This window comes from Parasteatoda tepidariorum, chromosome 10, assembly GCF_982258835.1.
Source record: "Parasteatoda tepidariorum strain Cologne lab strain chromosome 10, Ptep-v5.0, whole genome shotgun sequence".
Lineage (NCBI taxonomy): Eukaryota > Metazoa > Arthropoda > Arachnida > Araneae > Theridiidae > Parasteatoda > Parasteatoda tepidariorum.
Window position 1 is genome coordinate 3,243,655 of NC_141764.1, and position 21,673 is coordinate 3,265,327.

Here is a 21,673-nt window from a genome sequence, read left to right on the forward strand (position 1 = left end):
CATAGTTTCACATAGTTTCGGATAGTTTCACATAGCTTCACATAGTTTCACATAGTTTCGGAGAGTTTCGGATAGTTTCACATAGTTTCGGATAGTTTCACATAGTTTCGGATAGTTTCACATAATTTCACATAGTTTCGGATAGTTTCACATAGTTTCACATAGTTTCAGATAATTTCACATAGTTTCGGATAGTTTCACATAGTTTCGGATAGTTTCACATAGTTACACATAGTTTCGGATAGTTTCACATAGCTTCACATAGTTTCACATAGTTTCGGATAGTTTTACATAGTTTCAAAAAGTTTCGGATAGTTTAACGTAATTTCATATAGTTTTGGATGGTTTCACATAGTTTCACATAGTTTCACATAGTTTCGGATAATTTCACATAGTTTCGGATAGTTTCACATAGTTTCGGATAGTTTCACATAGTTTCACATAGTTTCGGATAGTTTCACATAGCTTCACATAGTTTCACATAGTTTCGGATAGTTTCGGATAGTTTCACATAGTTTCGGATAGTTTCCAATAGTTTCGGATAGTTTCACATAGTTTCGGACAGTTACACATAGTTTCACATAGTTTCGGATAGTTTTACATAGTTTCACATAGTTTCGCACAGTCTCACATAGTTTCGGATAATTTCACATAGTTTCACGTAGTTTCACATAGTTTCGGATAGTTTCACATAGTTTCGGATAGTTTCACATAGTTTCGGATAGTTTCACATAGTTTCGGACAGTTACACATAGTTTCACATAGTTTCGGATAGTTTCACATAGTTTGACATATTTTCGGATAGTTTCACATATTTTCGTATAGTTTCACATAGTTTCGGATAGTTTCACATAGTTTCGGATAGTTTCACATAGTTTCACATAGTTTCGGATAGTTTCACATAGTTTCGGATAGTTTCACATAGTTTCGGATAGTTTCACATAGTTTCACATAGTTTCGGATAGTTTCACGTAGTTTCACATAGTTTCGGATAGTTTCACATAGTTTCGGATGGTTTCACATAGTTTCACATAGTTTCGGATAGTTTCACATTGTTTCGGATGGTTTCACATAGTTGCGGATAGTTTCCCATAGTTTCGGATAGTTTCACATAGTTTCGGATAGTTTCACATAGTTTCACATAGTTTCGGATAGTTTCAAATAGTTTCACATAGTTTCGTATAGTTTCACATATCTTCGGATAGTTTCACATAGTTTGGGATAGTTTCACATAGTTTCGGATAGATTCACATAGTTCACATAGTTTCGGATAGTTTCACATAGTTTCACATAGTTTTGGATAGTTTCAAATAGTTTCACATAGTTTCGGATAGTTTCACATAGTTTCGGATAGTTTCACATAGTTTCGGATAGTTTCACATAGTTTCACATATCTTCGGATAGTTTCACATAGTTTTGGATAGTTTAACATAGTTTCACATAGTTTCGGATAGATTCACATAGTTTCACATAGTTTCGGATAGTTTCACATAGTTTCACATAGTTTCACATAGTTTCTGATAGTTTCACATAGTTTCGGATAGTTTCACATAGTTTCACATATTTTAACATAGTTTCGGATAGTTTCGGATAGTTTCACATAGTTTCACATAGTTTCGGATAGTTTCACATAATTTCATATAGTTTCGGATGGTTTCACATAGTTTCACATAGTTTCGGATAGTTTCACATAGTTTCACATTGTTTCGCGCAGTCTCACATAGTTTCGGATAGTTTCACATAGTTTCACATAGTTTCGGATAGTTTCGGACAGTTACACATAGTTTCACATAGTTTCGGATAGTTTCACATAGTTTCACATATTTTCGGATAGTTTCACATAGTTTCGGTTAGTTTCACATAGTTTCACATAGTTTAAGATGGTTTGTCATAGTTTCACATAGTTTCATATAGTTTCGGATAGTTTCACGTAGTTTCGGATAATTTCACATAGTTTCACATAGTTACACATAGTTTCGCATAGTTTCGGATAGTTTCACATAGTTTCGGATAGTTTCACATAGTTTCACATAGTTTCGGATAGTTTCACATAGTTTCGGATAATTTCACATAGTGTCGGATAGTTTCACCTAGTTTCGGATAGTTTCACATAGTTTCGGATAGTTTCAAATAGTTTCGGATGGTTTCACATAGTTTCCCATAGTTTCGGATAGTTTCACATAGTTTCGGATATTTTCACATATATGCGGATAGTTTCACATAGTTTCGGATAGTTTCACATAGTTTCGGATAGTTTCACATAGTTTCGGATAGTTTCACATAGTTTCACATAGTTTCGGATAGTTTCACATAGTTTCACATAGTTTCGGATAGTTTCACATAGTTTCACATAGTTTCGGATAGTTTCACATAGTTTCATATAGTTTCGGATAGTTTCACATTGTTTCGGATAATTTCACATAGTTTCACATAGTTTCGCATAGTTTCGGATAGTTTCACATAGTTTCACATAGTTTCGGATAGTTTCACATAGTTTCACATAGTTTCGGATAGTTTCACATAGTTTCGGATAATTTCACATAGTGTCGGATAGTTTCACATAGTTTCGGATAGTTTCACATAGTTTCGGATAGTTTCACATAGTTTCGGATGGTTTCACATAGTTTCCCATAGTTTCGGATAGTTTCACATAGTTTCGGATATTTTCACATATATGCGGATAGTTTCACATAGTTTCGGATAGTTTCACATAGTTTCGGATAGTTTCACATAGTTTCGGATAGTTTCACATAGTTTCACATAGTTTCGGATAGTTTCACATAGTTTCACATAGTTTCGGATAGTTTCACATAGTTTCACATAGTTTCGGATAGTTTCACATAGTTTCGGATAGTTTCACATGGTTTCACATATCTTCGGATAGTTTCACATAGTTTCACATAGTTTTGGATAGTTTCACATAGTTTCGGATAGATTCACATAGTTTCGGATAGTTTCACATAGTTTCACATAGTTTCACATAGTTTCTGATAGTTTCACATAGTTTTGGATAGTTTAACATAGTTTCACATAGTTTCGGATAGATTCACATAGTTTCACATAGTTTCGGATAGTTTCACATAGTTTCACATAGTTTCACATAGTTTCTGATAGTTTCACATAGTTTCGGATAGTTTCACATAGTTTCACATATTTTAACATAGTTTCGGATAGTTTCGGATAGTTTCACATAGTTTCACATAGTTTCGGATAGTTTCACATAATTTCATATAGTTTCGGATGGTTTCACATAGTTTCACATAGTTTCGGATAGTTTCACATAGTTTCACATAGTTTCACATTGTTTCGCGCAGTCTCACATAGTTTCGGATAGTTTCACATAGTTTCACATAGTTTCGGATAGTTTCGGACAGTTACACATAGTTTCACATAGTTTCGGATAGTTTCACATAGTTTCACATATTTTCGGATAGTTTCACATAGTTTCGGTTAGTTTCACATAGTTTCACATAGTTTAAGATGGTTTGTCATAGTTTCACATAGTTTCATATAGTTTCGGATAGTTTCACGTAGTTTCGGATAATTTCACATAGTTTCACATAGTTACACATAGTTTCGCATAGTTTCGGATAGTTTCACATAGTTTCGGATAGTTTCACATAGTTTCACATAGTTTTGGATAGTTTCACATAGTTTCGGATAATTTCACATAGTGTCGGATAGTTTCACATAGTTTCACATAGTTTCGGATAGTTTCACATAGTTTCACATAGTTTCGGATAGTTTCACATAGTTTCACATAGTTTCGGATAGTTTCACATAGTTTCATATAGTTTCGGATAGTTTCACATTGTTTCGGATAATTTCACATAGTTTCACATAGTTACACATAGTTTCGCATAGTTTCGGATAGTTTCACATAGTTTCACATAGTTTCGGATAGTTTCACATAGTTTCACATAGTTTCGGATAGTTTCACATAGTTTCGGATAATTTCACATAGTGTCGGATAGTTTCACATAGTTTCGGATAGTTTCACATAGTTTCGGATAGTTTCACATAGTTTCGGATGGTTTCACATAGTTTCCCATAGTTTCGGATAGTTTCACATAGTTTCGGATATTTTCACATATATGCGGATAGTTTCACATAGTTTCGGATAGTTTCACATAGTTTCGGATAGTTTCACATAGTTTCGGATAGTTTCACATAGTTTCACATAGTTTCGGATAGTTTCACATAGTTTCACATAGTTTCGGATAGTTTCACATAGTTTCACATAGTTTCGGATAGTTTCACATAGTTTCGGATAGTTTCACATGGTTTCACATATCTTCGGATAGTTTCACATAGTTTCACATAGTTTTGGATAGTTTCACATAGTTTCGGATAGATTCACATAGTTTCACATAGTTTCGGATAGTTTCACATAGTTTCACATAGTTTCGGATAGTTTCACATAGTTTCACATAGTTTCGGATAATTTCACATAGTTTCGGATAGTTTCACATAGTTTCGGATAGTTTCACATAGTTTCGGATAGTTTCACATAGTTTCACATAGTTTCGGATAGTTTCACATAGTTTCGGATGGTTTCACATAGTTTCGGATAGTTTCACATAGTTTCGGATGGTTTCACATAGTTGCGGATAGTTTCCCATAGTTTCGGATAGTTTCACATAGTTTCGGATAGTTTCAAATAGTTTCGGATAGATTCACATAGTTTCACATAGTTTCGGATAGATTCACATAGTTTCACATAGTTTCGGATAGTTTCAAATAGTTTCACATAGTTTCGGATAGTTTCACATAGTTTCACATAGTTTCGGATAGTTTCACATAGTTTCGGATAGTTTCACATAGTTTCACATATCTTCGGATAGTTTCACATAGTTTTGGATAGTTTAACATAGTTTCACATAGTTTCGGATAGATTCACATAGTTTCACATAGTTTCGGATAGTTTCACATAGTTTCACATAGTTTCTGATAGTTTCACATAGTTTCGGATAGTTTCACATAGTTTCACATATTTTAACATAGTTTCGGATAGTTTCGGATAGTTTCACATAGTTTCACATAGTTTCACATATTTTGACATAGTTTCGGATAGTTTCACATAGTTTCGGATAATTTCACATAGTTTCGGATAGTTTCACATAGTTTCGGATAGTTTCACATAGTTTCACATAGTTTCGGATAGTTTCACATAGCTTCACATAGTTTCACATAGTTTCGGAGAGTTTCGGATAGTTTCACATAGTTTCGGATAGTTTCACATAGTTTCACATAGTTTCGGATAGTTTCACATAATTTCACATAGTTTCGGATAGTTTCACATAGTTTCACATAGTTTCAGATAATTTCACATAGTTTCGGATAGTTTCACATAGTTTCGGATAGTTTCACATAGTTACACATAGTTTCGGATAGTTTCACATAGCTTCACATAGTTTCACATAGTTTCGGATAGTTTTACATAGTTTCAAAAAGTTTCGGATAGTTTCACGTAATTTCATATAGTTTCGGATGGTTTCACATAGTTTCACATAGTTTCGGATAGTTTTACATAGTTTCACATAGTTTCGCACAGTCTCACATAGTTTCGGATAGTTTCACATAGTTTCACGTAGTTTCACATAGTTTCGGATAGTTTCACATAGTTTCACAAAGTTTCACATAGTTTCGGATAGTTTCACATAGTTTCGGATAGTTTCACATAGTTTCGGACAGTTACACATAGTTTCACATAGTTTCGGATAGTTTCACATAGTTTGACAAATTTTCGGATAGTTTCACATAGTTTCGGATAGTTTCACATAGTTTCGGATAGTTTCACATAGTTTCACATAGTTTCGGATAGTTTCACATAGTTTCGGATAGTTTCACATAGTTTCGGATAGTTTCACATAGTTTCGGATAGTTTCACATAGTTTCGGATAGTTTCACATAGTTTCACATAGTTTCGGATAGTTTCACATAGTTTCGGATGGTTTCACATAGTTTCACATAGTTTCGGATAGTTTCACATAGTTTCGGATAGTTTCAAATAGTTTCGGATAGTTTCACATAGTTTCACATAGTTTCGGATAGTTTCACATAGTTTCACATAGTTTCGGATAGTTTCAAATAGTTTCACATAGTTTCACATAGTTTCGGATAGTTTCACATATCTTCGGATAGTTTCACATAGTTTTGGATAGTTTCACATAGTTTCACATAGTTTCGGATAGATTCACATAGTTTCACATAGTTTCGGATAGTTTCACATAGTTTCGGATAGTTTCAAATAGTTTCACATAGTTTCGGATAGTTTCACATAGTTTCACATAGTTTCGGATAGTTTCACATAGTTTCACATATCTTCGGATAGTTTCACATAGTTTTGGATAGTTTAACATAGTTTCACATAGTTTCGGATAGATTCACATAGTTTCACATAGTTTCGGATAGTTTCACATAGTTTCACATAGTTTCTGATAGTTTCGCATAGTTTCGGATAGTTTCACATAGTTTCACATATTTTAACATAGTTTCGGATAGTTTCACATAGTTTCACATAGTTTCGGATAGTTTCGGATAGTTTCACATAGTTTCACATAGTTTCACATATTTTAACATAGTTTCGGATAGTTTCACATAGTTTCACATAGTTTCGGATAATTTCACATAGTTTCGGATAGTTTCACATAGTTTCGGATAGTTTCACATAGTTTCACATAGTTTCGGATAGTTTCACATAGCTTCACATAGTTTCACATAGTTTCGGATAGTTTCGGATAGTTTCACATAGTTTCGGATAGTTTCACATAGTTTCGGATAGTTTCACATAGTTTCGGACAGTTACACATAGTTTCACATAGTTTCGGATAGTTTTACATAGTTTCACATAGTTTCGCACAGTCTCACATAGTTTCGGATAATTTCACATAGTTTCACGTAGTTTCACATAGTTTCGGATAGTTTCACATAGTTTCACATAGTTTCGGATAGTTTCACTTAGTTTCGGATAGTTTCACATAGTTTCGGACAGTTACACATAGTTTCACATAGTTTCGGATAGTTTCACATAGTTTGACATATTTTCGGATAGTTTCACATATTTTCGTATAGTTTCACATAGTTTCGGATAGTTTCACATAGTTTCGGATAGTTTCACATAGTTTCACATAGTTTCGGATAGTTTCACATAGTTTCGGATAGTTTCACATAGTTTCGGATAGTTTCACATAGTTTCGGATAGTTTCACATAGTTTCGGATAGTTTCACGTAGTTTCACATAGTTTCGGATAGTTTCACATAGTTTCGGATGGTTTCACATAGTTTCACATAGTTTCGGATAGTTTCACATTGTTTCGGATGGTTTCACATAGTTGCGGATAGTTTCCCATAGTTTCGGATAGTTTCACATAGTTTCGGATAGTTTCACATAGTTTCACATAGTTTCGGATAGTTTCAAATAGTTTCACATAGTTTCGGATAGTTTCACATATCTTCGGATAGTTTCACATAGTTTGGGATAGTTTCACATAGTTTCACATAGTTTCGGATAGATTCACATAGTTCACATAGTTTCGGATAGTTTCACATAGTTTCACATAGTTTTGGATAGTTTCAAATAGTTTCACATAGTTTCGGATAGTTTCACATAGTTTCACATAGTTTCGGATAGTTTCACATAGTTTCGGATAGTTTCACATAGTTTCACATATCTTCGGATAGTTTCACATAGTTTTGGATAGTTTAACATAGTTTCACATAGTTTCGGATAGATTCACATAGTTTCACATAGTTTCGGATAGTTTCACATAGTTTCACATAGTTTCACATAGTTTCTGATAGTTTCACATAGTTTCGGATAGTTTCACATAGTTTCACATATTTTAACATAGTTTCGGATAGTTTCGGATAGTTTCACATAGTTTCACATAGTTTCGGATAGTTTCACATAATTTCATATAGTTTCGGATGGTTTCACATAGTTTCACATAGTTTCGGATAGTTTCACATAGTTTCGCGCAGTCTCACATAGTTTCGGATAGTTTCACATAGTTTCACATAGTTTCGGATAGTTTCACATAGTTTCGGATAGTTTCACATAGTTTCACATATTTTCGGATAGTTTCACATAGTTTCGGTTAGTTTCACATAGTTTCACATAGTTTAAGATGGTTTGTCATAGTTTCACATAGTTTCATATAGTTTCGGATAGTTTCACGTAGTTTCGGATAATTTCACATAGTTTCACATAGTTACACATAGTTTCGCATAGTTTCGGATAGTTTCACATAGTTTCGGATAGTTTCACATAGTTTCACATAGTTTCGGATAGTTTCACATAGTTTCGGATAATTTCACATAGTGTCGGATAGTTTCACATAGTTTCGGATAGTTTCACATAGTTTCGGATAGTTTCACATAGTTTCGGATGGTTTCACATAGTTTCCCATAGTTTCGGATAGTTTCACATAGTTTCGGATATTTTCACATATATGCGGATAGTTTCACATAGTTTCGGATAGTTTCACATAGTTTCGGATAGTTTCACATAGTTTCGGATAGTTTCACATAGTTTCACATAGTTTCGGATAGTTTCACATAGTTTCACATAGTTTCGGATAGTTTCACATAGTTTCACATAGTTTCGGATAGTTTCACATAGTTTCGGATAGTTTCACATGGTTTCACATATCTTCGGATAGTTTCACATAGTTTCACATAGTTTTGGATAGTTTCACATAGTTTCGGATAGATTCACATAGTTTCACATAGTTTCGGATAGTTTCACATAGTTTCACATAGTTTCGGATAGTTTCACATAGTTTCACATAGTTTCGGATAATTTCACATAGTTTCGGATAGTTTCACATAGTTTCGGATAGTTTCACATAGTTTCGGATAGTTTCACATAGTTTCACATAGTTTCGGATAGTTTCGGATGGTTTCACATAGTTTCGGCTAGTTTCACATAGTTTCGGATGGTTTCACATAGTTGCGGATAGTTTCCCATAGTTTCGGATAGTTTCACATAGTTTCGGATAGTTTCAAATAGTTTCGGATAGTTTCACATAGTTTCACATAGTTTCACATAGTTTCGGATAGTTTCACATAGTTTCACATAGTTTCGGATAGTTTCAAATAGTTTCACATAGTTTCACATAGTTTCGGATAGTTTCACATATCTTCGGATAGTTTCACATAGTTTTGGATAGTTTCACATAGTTTCACATAGTTTCGGATAGATTCACATAGTTTCACATAGTTTCGGATAGATTCACATAGTTTCACATAGTTTCGGATAGTTTCAAATAGTTTCACATAGTTTCGGATAGTTTCACATAGTTTCACATAGTTTCGGATAGTTTCACATAGTTTCGGATAGTTTCACATAGTTTCACATATCTTCGGATAGTTTCACATAGTTTTGGATAGTTTAACATAGTTTCACATAGTTTCGGATAGATTCACATAGTTTCACATAGTTTCGGATAGTTTCACATAGTTTCACATAGTTTCTGATAGTTTCACATAGTTTCGGATAGTTTCACATAGTTTCACATATTTTAACATAGTTTCGGATATTTTCGGATAGTTTCACATAGTTTCACATATTTTGACATAGTTTCGGATAGTTTCACATAGTTTCACATAGTTTAGGATAATTTCACATAGTTTCGGATAGTTTCACATAGTTTCGGATAGTTTCACATAGTTTCACATAGTTTCGGATAGTTTCACATAGCTTCACATAGTTTCACATAGTTTCGGAGAGTTTCGGATAGTTTCACATAGTTTCGGATAGTTTCACATAGTTTCACATAGTTTCGGATAGTTTCACATAATTTCACATAGTTTCGGATAGTTTCACATAGTTTCACATAGTTTCAGATAATTTCACATAGTTTCGGATAGTTTCACATAGTTTCGGATAGTTTCACATAGTTACACATAGTTTCGGATAGTTTCACATAGCTTCACATAGTTTCACATAGTTTCGGATAGTTTTACATAGTTTCAAAAAGTTTCGGATAGTTTCACGTAATTTCATATAGTTTCGGATGGTTTCACATAGTTTCACATAGTTTCGGATAGTTTTACATAGTTTCACATAGTTTCGCACAGTCTCACATAGTTTCGGATAGTTTCACATAGTTTCACGTAGTTTCACATAGTTTCGGATAGTTTCACATAGTTTCACATAGTTTCGGATAGTTTCACATAGTTTCGGATAGTTTCACATAGTTTCGGACAGTTACACATAGTTTCACATAGTTTCGGATAGTTTCACATAGTTTGACAAATTTTCGGATAGTTTCACATAGTTTCACATAGTTTCGGATAGTTTCACATAGTTTCACATAGTTTCGGATAGTTTCACATAGTTTCGGATAGTTTCACATAGTTTCGGATAGTTTCACATAGTTTCGGATAGTTTCACATAGTTTCACATAGTTTCGGATAGTTTCACATAGTTTCGGATGGTTTCACATAGTTTCACATAGTTTCGGATAGTTTCACATAGTTTCGGATAGTTTCAAATAGTTTCGGATAGTTTCACATAGTTTCACATAGTTTCGGATAGTTTCACATAGTTTCACATAGTTTCGGATAGTTTCAAATAGTTTCACATAGTTTCACATAGTTTCGGATAGTTTCACATATCTTCGGATAGTTTCACATAGTTTTGGATAGTTTCACATAGTTTCACATAGTTTCGGATAGATTCACATAGTTTCACATAGTTTCGGATAGTGTCACATAGTTTCACATAGTTTCGGATAGTTTCAAATAGTTTCACATAGTTTCGGATAGTTTCACATAGTTTCACATAGTTTCGGATAGTTTCACATAGTTTCGGATAGTTTCACATAGTTTCACATATCTTCGGATAGTTTCACATAGTTTTGGATAGTTTAACATAGTTTCACATAGTTTCGGATAGATTCACATAGTTTCACATAGTTTCTGATAGTTTCGCATAGTTTCGGATAGTTTCACATAGTTTCACATATTTTAACATAGTTTCGGATAGTTTCACATAGTTTCACATAGTTTCGGATAGTTTCGGATAGTTTCACATAGTTTCACATAGTTTCACATATTTTAACATAGTTTCGGATAGTTTCACATAGTTTCACATAGTTTCGGATAATTTCACATAGTTTCGGATAGTTTCACATAGTTTCGGATAGTTTCACATAGTTTCACATAGTTTCGGATAGTTTCACATAGCTTCACATAGTTTCACATAGTTTCGGATAGTTTCGGATAGTTTCACATAGTTTCACATAGTTTCGGATAGTTTCACATAGTTTCACATAGTTTCGGATAGTTTCACATAATTTCATATAGTTTCGGATGGTTTCACATAGTTTCACATAGTTTCGGATAGTTTCACATAGTTTCACATTGTTTCGCGCAGTCTCACATAGTTTCGGATAGTTTCACATAGTTTCACATAGTTTCGGATAGTTTCACATAGTTTCGGATAGTTTCACATAGTTTCGGACAGTTACACATAGTTTCACATAGTTTCGGATAGTTTCACATAGTTTCACATATTTTCGGATAGTTTCACATAGTTTTGGATAGTTTCACATAGTTTCACATAGTTTCGGATAGTTTCACATAGTTTCGGATAATTTCACATAGTTTCGGATAGTTTCACATATTTTCGGATAGTTTCACATAGTTACACATAGTTTCGGATAGTTTCACATAGCTTCACATAGTTTCACATAGTTTCGGATAGTTTTACATAGTTTCAAAAAGTTTCGGATAGTTTCACGTAATTTCATATAGTTTCGGATGGTTTCACATACTTTCACATAGTTTCGGATAGTTTTACATAGTTTCACATAGTTTCGCACAGTCTCACATAGTTTCGGATAATTTCACATAGTTTCACGTAGTTTCACATAGTTTCGGATAGTTTCACATAGTTTCACATAGTTTCGGATAGTTTCACATAGTTTCGGATAGTTTCACATAGTTTCGGACAGTTACACATAGTTTCACATAGTTTCGGATAGTTTCACATAGTTTGACATATTTTCGGATAGTTTCACATATTTTCGTATAGTTTCACATAGTTTCGGATAGTTTCACATAGTTTCGGATAGTTTCACATAGTTTCACATAGTTTCGGATAGTTTCACATAGTTTCGGATAGTTTCACATAGTTTCGGATAGTTTCACATAGTTTCACATAGTTTCGGATAGTTTCACATAGTTTCACATAGTTTCGGATAGTTTCACATAGTTTCGGATGGTTTCACATAGTTTCACATAGTTTCGGATAGTTTCACATAGTTTCGGATGGTTTCACATAGTTGCGGATAGTTTCCCATAGTTTCGGATAGTTTCACATAGTTTCGGATAGTTTCACATAGTTTCACATAGTTTCGGATAGTTTCAAATAGTTTCACATATCTTCGGATAGTTTCACATAGTTTGGGATAGTTTCACATAGTTTCACATAGTTTCGGATAGTTTCAGATAGTTTCACATAGTTTCGGATAGTTTCACATAGTTTCGGATAGTTTCACATAGTTTCACATAGTTTCGGATAGTTTCAGATAGTTTCACATAGTTTCGGATAGTTTCACATAGTTTCGGATAGTTTCACATAGTTTCACATATCTTCGGATAGTTTCACATAGTTTTTGATAGCTTAACATAGTTTCACATAGTTTCGGATAGATTCACATAGTTTCACATAGTTTCGGATAGTTTCACATAGTTTCACATAGTTTCACATAGTTTCACATAGTTTCTGATAGTTTCACATAGTTTCGGATAGTTTCACATAGTTTCACATATTTTAACATAGTTTCGGATAGTTTCGGATAGTTTCACATAGTTTCACATAGTTTCGGATAGTTTCACATAATTTCATATAGTTTCGGATGGTTTCACATAGTTTCACATAGTTTCGGATAGTTTCACATAGTTTCACATAGTTTCACATTGTTTCGCGCAGTCTCACATAGTTTCGGATAGTTTCACATAGTTTCACATAGTTTCGGACAGTTACACATAGTTTCACATAGTTTCGGATAGTTTCACATAGTTTCACATATTTTCGGATAGTTTAACATAGTTTCGGTTAGTTTCACATAGTTTCACATAGTTTAAGATAGTTTCTCATAGTTTCACATAGTTTCATATAGTTTCGGATAGTTTCACATAGTTTCGGATAATTTCACATAGTTTCACATAGTTACACATAGTTTCGCATAGTTTCGGATAGTTTCACATAGTTTCACATAGTTTCGGATAGTTTCACATAGTTTCACATAGTTTCGGATAGTTTCACATAGTTTCGGATAATTTCACATAGTGTCGGATAGTTTCACATAGTTTCGGATAGTTTCACATAGTTTCGGATAGTTTCACATAGTTTCGGATGGTTTCACATAGTTTCCCATAGTTTCGGATAGTTTCACATAGTTTCGGATATTTTCACATATATGCGGATAGTTTCACATAGTTTCGGATAGTTTCACATAGTTTCGGATAGTTTCACATAGTTTCGGATAGTTTCACATAGTTTCACATAGTTTCGGATAGTTTCACATAGTTTCACATAGTTTCGGATAGTTTCACATAGTTTCACATAGTTTCGGATAGTTTCACATAGTTTCACATAGTTTCGGATAGTTTCACATGGTTTCACATATCTTCGGATAGTTTCACATAGTTTCACATAGTTTTGGATAGTTTCACATAGTTTCGGATAGATTCACATAGTTTCACATAGTTTCGGATAGTTTCACATAGTTTCACATAGTTTCGGATAGTTTCACATAGTTTCACATAGTTTCGGATAATTTCACATAGTTTCGGATAGTTTCACATAGTTTCGGATAGTTTCACATAGTTTCGGATAGTTTCACATAGTTTCACATAGTTTCGGATAGTTTCACATAGTTTCGGATGGTTTCACATAGTTTCGGATAGTTTCACATAGTTTCGGATGGTTTCACATAGTTGCGGATAGTTTCCCATAGTTTCGGATAGTTTCACATAGTTTCGGATAGTTTCAAATAGTTTCGGATAGTTTCACATAGTTTCACATAGTTTCACATAGTTTCGGATAGTTTCACATAGTTTCACATAGTTTCGGATAGTTTCAAATAGTTTCACATAGTTTCACATAGTTTCGGATAGTTTCACATAGTTTCGGATAGTTTCACATAGTTTCGGATAGTTTCACATAGTTTCACATAGTTTCGGATAGTTTCACATAGTTTCGGATAGTTTCACATAGTTTCACATAGTTTCGGATAGTTTCACATAGTTTCACATAGTTTCGGATAGTTTCACATGGTTTCACATATCTTCGGATAGTTTCACATAGTTTCACATAGTTTTGGATAGTTTCACATAGTTTCGGATAGATTCACATAGTTTCACATAGTTTCGGATAGTTTCACATAGTTTCACATAGTTTCGGATAGTTTCACATAGTTTCACATAGTTTCGGATAATTTCACATAGTTTCGGATAGTTTCACATAGTTTCGGATAGTTTCACATAGTTTCGGATAGTTTCACATAGTTTCACATAGTTTCGGATAGTTTCACATAGTTTCGGATGGTTTCACATAGTTTCGGATAGTTTCACATAGTTTCGGATGGTTTCACATAGTTGCGGATAGTTTCCCATAGTTTCGGATAGTTTCACATAGTTTCGGATAGTTTCAAATAGTTTCGGATAGTTTCACATAGTTTCACATAGTTTCGGATAGTTTCACATAGTTTCACATAGTTTCGGATAGTTTCAAATAGTTTCACATAGTTTCACATAGTTTCGGATAGTTTCACATATCTTCGGATAGTTTCACATAGTTTTGGATAGTTTCACATAGTTTCACATAGTTTCGGATAGATTCACATAGTTTCACATAGTTTCGGATAGATTCACATAGTTTCACATAGTTTCGGATAGTTTCAAATAGTTTCACATAGTTTCGGATAGTTTCACATAGTTTCACATAGTTTCGGATAGTTTCACATAGTTTCACATATCTTCGGATAGTTTCACATAGTTTTGGATAGTTTAACATAGTTTCACATAGTTTCGGATAGATTCACATAGTTTCACATAGTTTCGGATAGTTTCACATAGTTTCACATAGTTTCTGATAGTTTCACATAGTTTCGGATAGTTTCACATAGTTTCACATATTTTAACATAGTTTCGGATAGTTTCGGATAGTTTCACATAGTTTCACATATTTTGACATAGTTTCGGATAGTTTCACATAGTTTCACATAGTTTCGGATAATTTCACATAGTTTCGGATAGTTTCACATAGTTTCGGATAGTTTCACATAGTTTCACATAGTTTCGGATAGTTTCACATAGCTTCACATAGTTTCACATAGTTTCGGATAGTTTCGGATAGTTTCACATAGTTTCGGATAGTTTCACATAGTTTCACATAGTTTCGGATAGTTTCACATAATTTCATATAGTTTCGGATGGTTTCACATAGTTTCACATAGTTTCGGATAGTTTCACATAGTTTCACATTGTTTCGCGCAGTTTCACATAGTTTCGGATAGTTTCACATAGTTTCACATAGTTTCGGATAGTTTTACATAGTTTCAAAAAGTTTCGGATAGTTTCACGTAATTTCATATAGTTTCGGATGGTTTCACATAGTTTCACATAGTTTCGGATAGTTTTACATAGTTTCACATAGTTTCGCACAGTCTCACATAGTTTCGGATAGTTTCACATAGTTTCACGTAGTTTCACATAGTTTCGGATAGTTTCACATAGTTTCACATAGTTTCACATAGTTTCGGATAGTTTCACATAGTTTCGGATAGTTTCACATAGTTTCGGACAGTTACACATAGTTTCACATAGTTTCGGATAGTTTCACATAGTTTGACAAATTTTCGGATAGTTTCACATAGTTTCGGATAGTTTCACATAGTTTCGGATAGTTTCACATAGTTTCACATAGTTTCGGATAGTTTCACATAGTTTCGGATAGTTTCACATAGTTTCGGATAGTTTCACATAGTTTCGGATAGTTTCACATAGTTTCACATAGTTTCGGATAGTTTCACATAGTTTCGGATGGTTTCACATAGTTTCACATAGTTTCGGATAGTTTCACATAGTTTCGGATAGTTTCAAATAGTTTCGGATAGTTTCACATAGTTTCACATAGTTTCGGATAGTTTCACATAGTTTCGGATAGTTTCAAATAGTTTCACATAGTTTCACATAGTTTCGGATAGTTTCACATATCTTCGGATAGTTTCACATAGTTTTGGTTAGTTTCACATAGTTTCACATAGTTTCGGATAGATTCACATAGTTTCGGATAGTGTCACATAGATTCACATAGTTTCGGATAGTTTCAAATAGTTTCACATAGTTTCGGATAGTTTCACATAGTTTCACATAGTTTCGGATAGTGTCACATAGTTTCACATAGTTTCACATAGTTTCACATATCTTCGGATAGTTTCACATAGTTTTGGATAGTTTAACATAGTTTCACATAGTTTCGGATAGATTCACATAGTTTCACATAGTTTCGGATAGTTTCACATAGTTTCACATAGTTTCACATAGTTTCTGATAGTTTCGCATAGTTTCGGATAGTTTCACATAGTTTCACATATTTTAACATAGTTTCGGATAGTTTCACATAGTTTCACATAGTTTCGGATAGTTTCGGATAGTTTCACATAGTTTCACATAGTTTCACATATTTTAACATAGTTTCGGATAGTTTCACATAGTTTCACATAGTTTCGGATAATTTCACATAGTTTCGGATAGTTTCACATAGTTTCGGATAGTTTCACATAGTTTCACATAGTTTCGGATAGTTTCACATAGCTTCACATAGTTTCACATAGCTTCGGATAGTTTCGGATAGTTTCACATAGTTTCACATAGTTTCGGATAGTTTCACATAGTTTCACATAGTTTCGGATAGTTTCACATAATTTCATATAGTTTCGGATGGTTTCACATAGTTTCACATAGTTTCGGATAGTTTCACATAGTTTCACATTGTTTCGCGCAGTCTCACATAGTTTCGGATAGTTTCACATAGTTTCACATAGTTTCGGATAGTTTCACATAGTTTCGGATAGTTTCACATAGTTTCGGATAGTTTCACATAGTTTCGGACAGTTACACATAGTTTCACATAGTTTCGGATAGTTTCACATAGTTTCACATATTTTCGGATAGTTTCACATAGTTTCGGACAGTTTCACATAGTTTCACATAGTTTAAGATAGTTTCTCATAGTTTCACATAGTTTCACATAGTTTCTGATAGTTTCACATAGTTTCGGATAGTTTCACATAGTTTCACATATTTTAACATAGTTTCGGATAGTTTCGGATAGTTTCACATAGTTTCACATAGTTTCGGATAGTTTCACATAATTTCATATAGTTTCGGATGGTTTCACATAGTTTCACATAGTTTCGGATAGTTTCACATAGTTTCACATAGTTTCACATTGTTTCGCGCAGTCTCACATAGTTTCGGATAGTTTCACATAGTTTCACATAGTTTCGGACAGTTACACATAGTTTCACATAGTTTCGGATAGTTTCACATAGTTTCACATATTTTCGGATAGTTTAACATAGTTTCGGTTAGTTTCACATAGTTTCACATAGTTTAAGATAGTTTCTCATAGTTTCACATAGTTTCATATAGTTTCGGATAGTTTCACATAGTTTCGGATAATTTCACATAGTTTCACATAGTTACACATAGTTTCGCATAGTTTCGGATAGTTTCACATAGTTTCACATAGTTTCGGATAGTTTCACATAGTTTCACATAGTTTCGGATAGTTTCACATAGTTTCGGATAATTTCACATAGTGTCGGATAGTTTCACATAGTTTCGGATAGTTTCACACAGTTTCGGATAGTTTCACATAGTTTCGGATGGTTTCACATAGTTTCCCATAGTTTCGGATAGTTTCACATAGTTTCGGATATTTTCACATATATGCGGATAGTTTCACATAGTTTCGGATAGTTTCACATAGTTTCGGATAGTTTCACATAGTTTCGGATAGTTTCACATAGTTTCACATAGTTTCGGATAGTTTCACATAGTTTCACATAGTTTCGGATAGTTTCACATAGTTTCACATAGTTTCGGATAGTTTCACATAGTTTCACATAGTTTCGGATAGTTTCACATGGTTTCACATATCTTCGGATAGTTTCACATAGTTTCACATAGTTTTGGATAGTTTCACATAGTTTCGGATAGATTCACATAGTTTCACATAGTTTCGGATAGTTTCACATAGTTTCACATAGTTTCGGATAGTTTCACATAGTTTCACATAGTTTCGGATAATTTCACATAGTTTCGGATAGTTTCACATAGTTTCGGATAGTTTCACATAGTTTCGGATAGTTTCACATAGTTTCACATAGTTTCGGATAGTTTCACATAGTTTCGGATGGTTTCACATAGTTTCGGATAGTTTCACATAGTTTCGGATGGTTTCACATAGTTGCGGATAGTTTCCCATAGTTTCGGATAGTTTCACATAGTTTCGGATAGTTTCAAATAGTTTCGGATAGTTTCACATAGTTTCACATAGTTTCACATAGTTTCGGATAGTTTCACATAGTTTCACATAGTTTCGGATAGTTTCAAATAGTTTCACATAGTTTCACATAGTTTCGGATAGTTTCACATAGTTTCGGATAGTTTCACATAGTTTCGGATAGTTTCACATAGTTTCACATAGTTTCGGATAGTTTCACATAGTTTCGGATAGTTTCACATAGTTTCACATAGTTTCGGATAGTTTCACATAGTTTCACATAGTTTCGGATAGTTTCACATGGTTTCACATATCTTCGGATAGTTTCACATAGTTTCACATAGTTTTGGATAGTTTCACATAGTTTCGGATAGATTCACATAGTTTCACATAGTTTCGGATAGTTTCACATAGTTTCACATAGTTTCGGATAGTTTCACATAGTTTCACATAGTTTCGGATAATTTCACATAGTTTCGGATAGTTTCACATAGTTTCGGATAGTTTCACATAGTTTCGGATAGTTTCACATAGTTTCACATAGTTTCGGATAGTTTCACATAGTTTCGGATGGTTTCACATAGTTTCGGATAGTTTCACATAGTTTCGGATGGTTTCACATAGTTGCGGATAGTTTCCCATAGTTTCGGATAGTTTCACATAGTTTCGGATAGTTTCAAATAGTTTCGGATAGTTTCACATAGTTTCACATAGTTTCGGATAGTTTCACATAGTTTCACATAGTTTCGGATAGTTTCAAATAGTTTCACATAGTTTCACATAGTTTCGGATAGTTTCACATATCTTCGGATAGTTTCACATAGTTTTGGATAGTTTCACATAGTTTCACATAGTTTCGGATAGATTCACATAGTTTCACATAGTTTCGGATAGATTCACATAGTTTCACATAGTTTCGGATAGTTTCAAATAGTTTCACATAGTTTCGGATAGTTTCACATAGTTTCACATAGTTTCGGATAGTTTCACATAGTTTCACATATCTTCGGATAGTTTCACATAGTTTTGGATAGTTTAACATAGTTTCACATAGTTTCGGATAGATTCACATAGTTTCACATAGTTTCGGATAGTTTCACATAGTTTCACATAGTTTCTGATAGTTTCACATAGTTTCGGATAGTTTCACATAGTTTCACATATTTTAACATAGTTTCGGATAGTTTCGGATAGTTTCACATAGTTTCACATATTTTGACATAGTTTCGGATAGTTTCACATAGTTTCACATAGTTTCGGATAATTTCACATAGTTTCGGATAGTTTCACATAGTTTCGGATAGTTTCACATAGTTTCACATAGTTTCGGATAGTTTCACATAGCTTCACATAGTTTCACATAGTTTCGGATAGTTTCGGATAGTTTCACATAGTTTCGGATAGTTTCACATAGTTTCACATAGTTTCGGATAGTTTCACATAATTTCATATAGTTTCGGATGGTTTCACATAGTTTCACATAGTTTCGGATAGTTTCACATAGTTTCACATTGTTTCGCGCAGTTTCACATAGTTTCGGATAGTTTCACATAGTTTCACATAGTTTCGGATAGTTTTACATAGTTTCAAAAAGTTTCGGATAGTTTCACGTAATTTCATATAGTTTCGGATGGTTTCACATAGTTTCACATAGTTTCGGATAGTTTTACATAGTTTCACATAGTTTCGCACAGTCTCACATAGTTTCGGATAGTTTCACATAGTTTCACGTAGTTTCACATAGTTTCGGATAGTTTCACATAGTTTCACATAGTTTCACATAGTTTCGGATAGTTTCACATAGTTTCGGATAGTTTCACATAGTTTCGGACAGTTACACATAGTTTCACATAGTTTCGGATAGTTTCACATAGTTTGACAAATTTTCGGATAGTTTCACATAGTTTCGGATAGTTTCACATAGTTTCGGATAGTTTCACATAGTTTCACATAGTTTCGGATAGTTTCACATAGTTTCGGATAGTTTCACATAGTTTCGGATAGTTTCACATAGTTTCGGATAGTTTCACATAGTTTCACATAGTTTCGGATAGTTTCACATAGTTTCGGATGGTTTCACATAGTTTCACATAGTTTCGGATAGTTTCACATAGTTTCGGATAGTTTCAAATAGTTTCGGATAGTTTCACATAGTTTCACATAGTTTCGGATAGTTTCACATAGTTTCGGATAGTTTCAAATAGTTTCACATAGTTTCACATAGTTTCGGATAGTTTCACATATCTTCGGATAGTTTCACATAGTTTTGGTTAGTTTCACATAGTTTCACATAGTTTCGGATAGATTCACATAGTTTCGGATAGTGTCACATAGATTCACATAGTTTCGGATAGTTTCAAATAGTTTCACATAGTTTCGGATAGTTTCACATAGTTTCACATAGTTTCGGATAGTGTCACATAGTTTCACATAGTTTCACATAGTTTCACATATCTTCGGATAGTTTCACATAGTTTTGGATAGTTTAACATAGTTTCACATAGTTTCGGATAGATTCACATAGTTTCACATAGTTTCGGATAGTTTCACATAGTTTCACATAGTTTCACATAGTTTCTGATAGTTTCGCATAGTTTCGGATAGTTTCACATAGTTTCACATATTTTAACATAGTTTCGGATAGTTTCACATAGTTTCACATAGTTTCGGATAGTTTCGGATAGTTTCACATAGTTTCACATAGTTTCACATATTTTAACATAGTTTCGGATAGTTTCACATAGTTTCACATAGTTTCGGATAATTTCACATAGTTTCGGATAGTTTCACATAGTTTCGGATAGTTTCACATAGTTTCACATAGTTTCGGATAGTTTCACATAGCTTCACATAGTTTCACATAGCTTCGGATAGTTTCGGATAGTTTCACATAGTTTCACATAGTTTCGGATAGTTTCACATAGTTTCACATAGTTTCGGATAGTTTCACATAATTTCATATAGTTTCGGATGGTTTCACATAGTTTCACATAGTTTCGGATAGTTTCACATAGTTTCACATTGTTTCGCGCAGTCTCACATAGTTTCGGATAGTTTCACATAGTTTCACATAGTTTCGGATAGTTTCACATAGTTTCGGATAGTTTCACATAGTTTCGGATAGTTTCACATAGTTTCGGACAG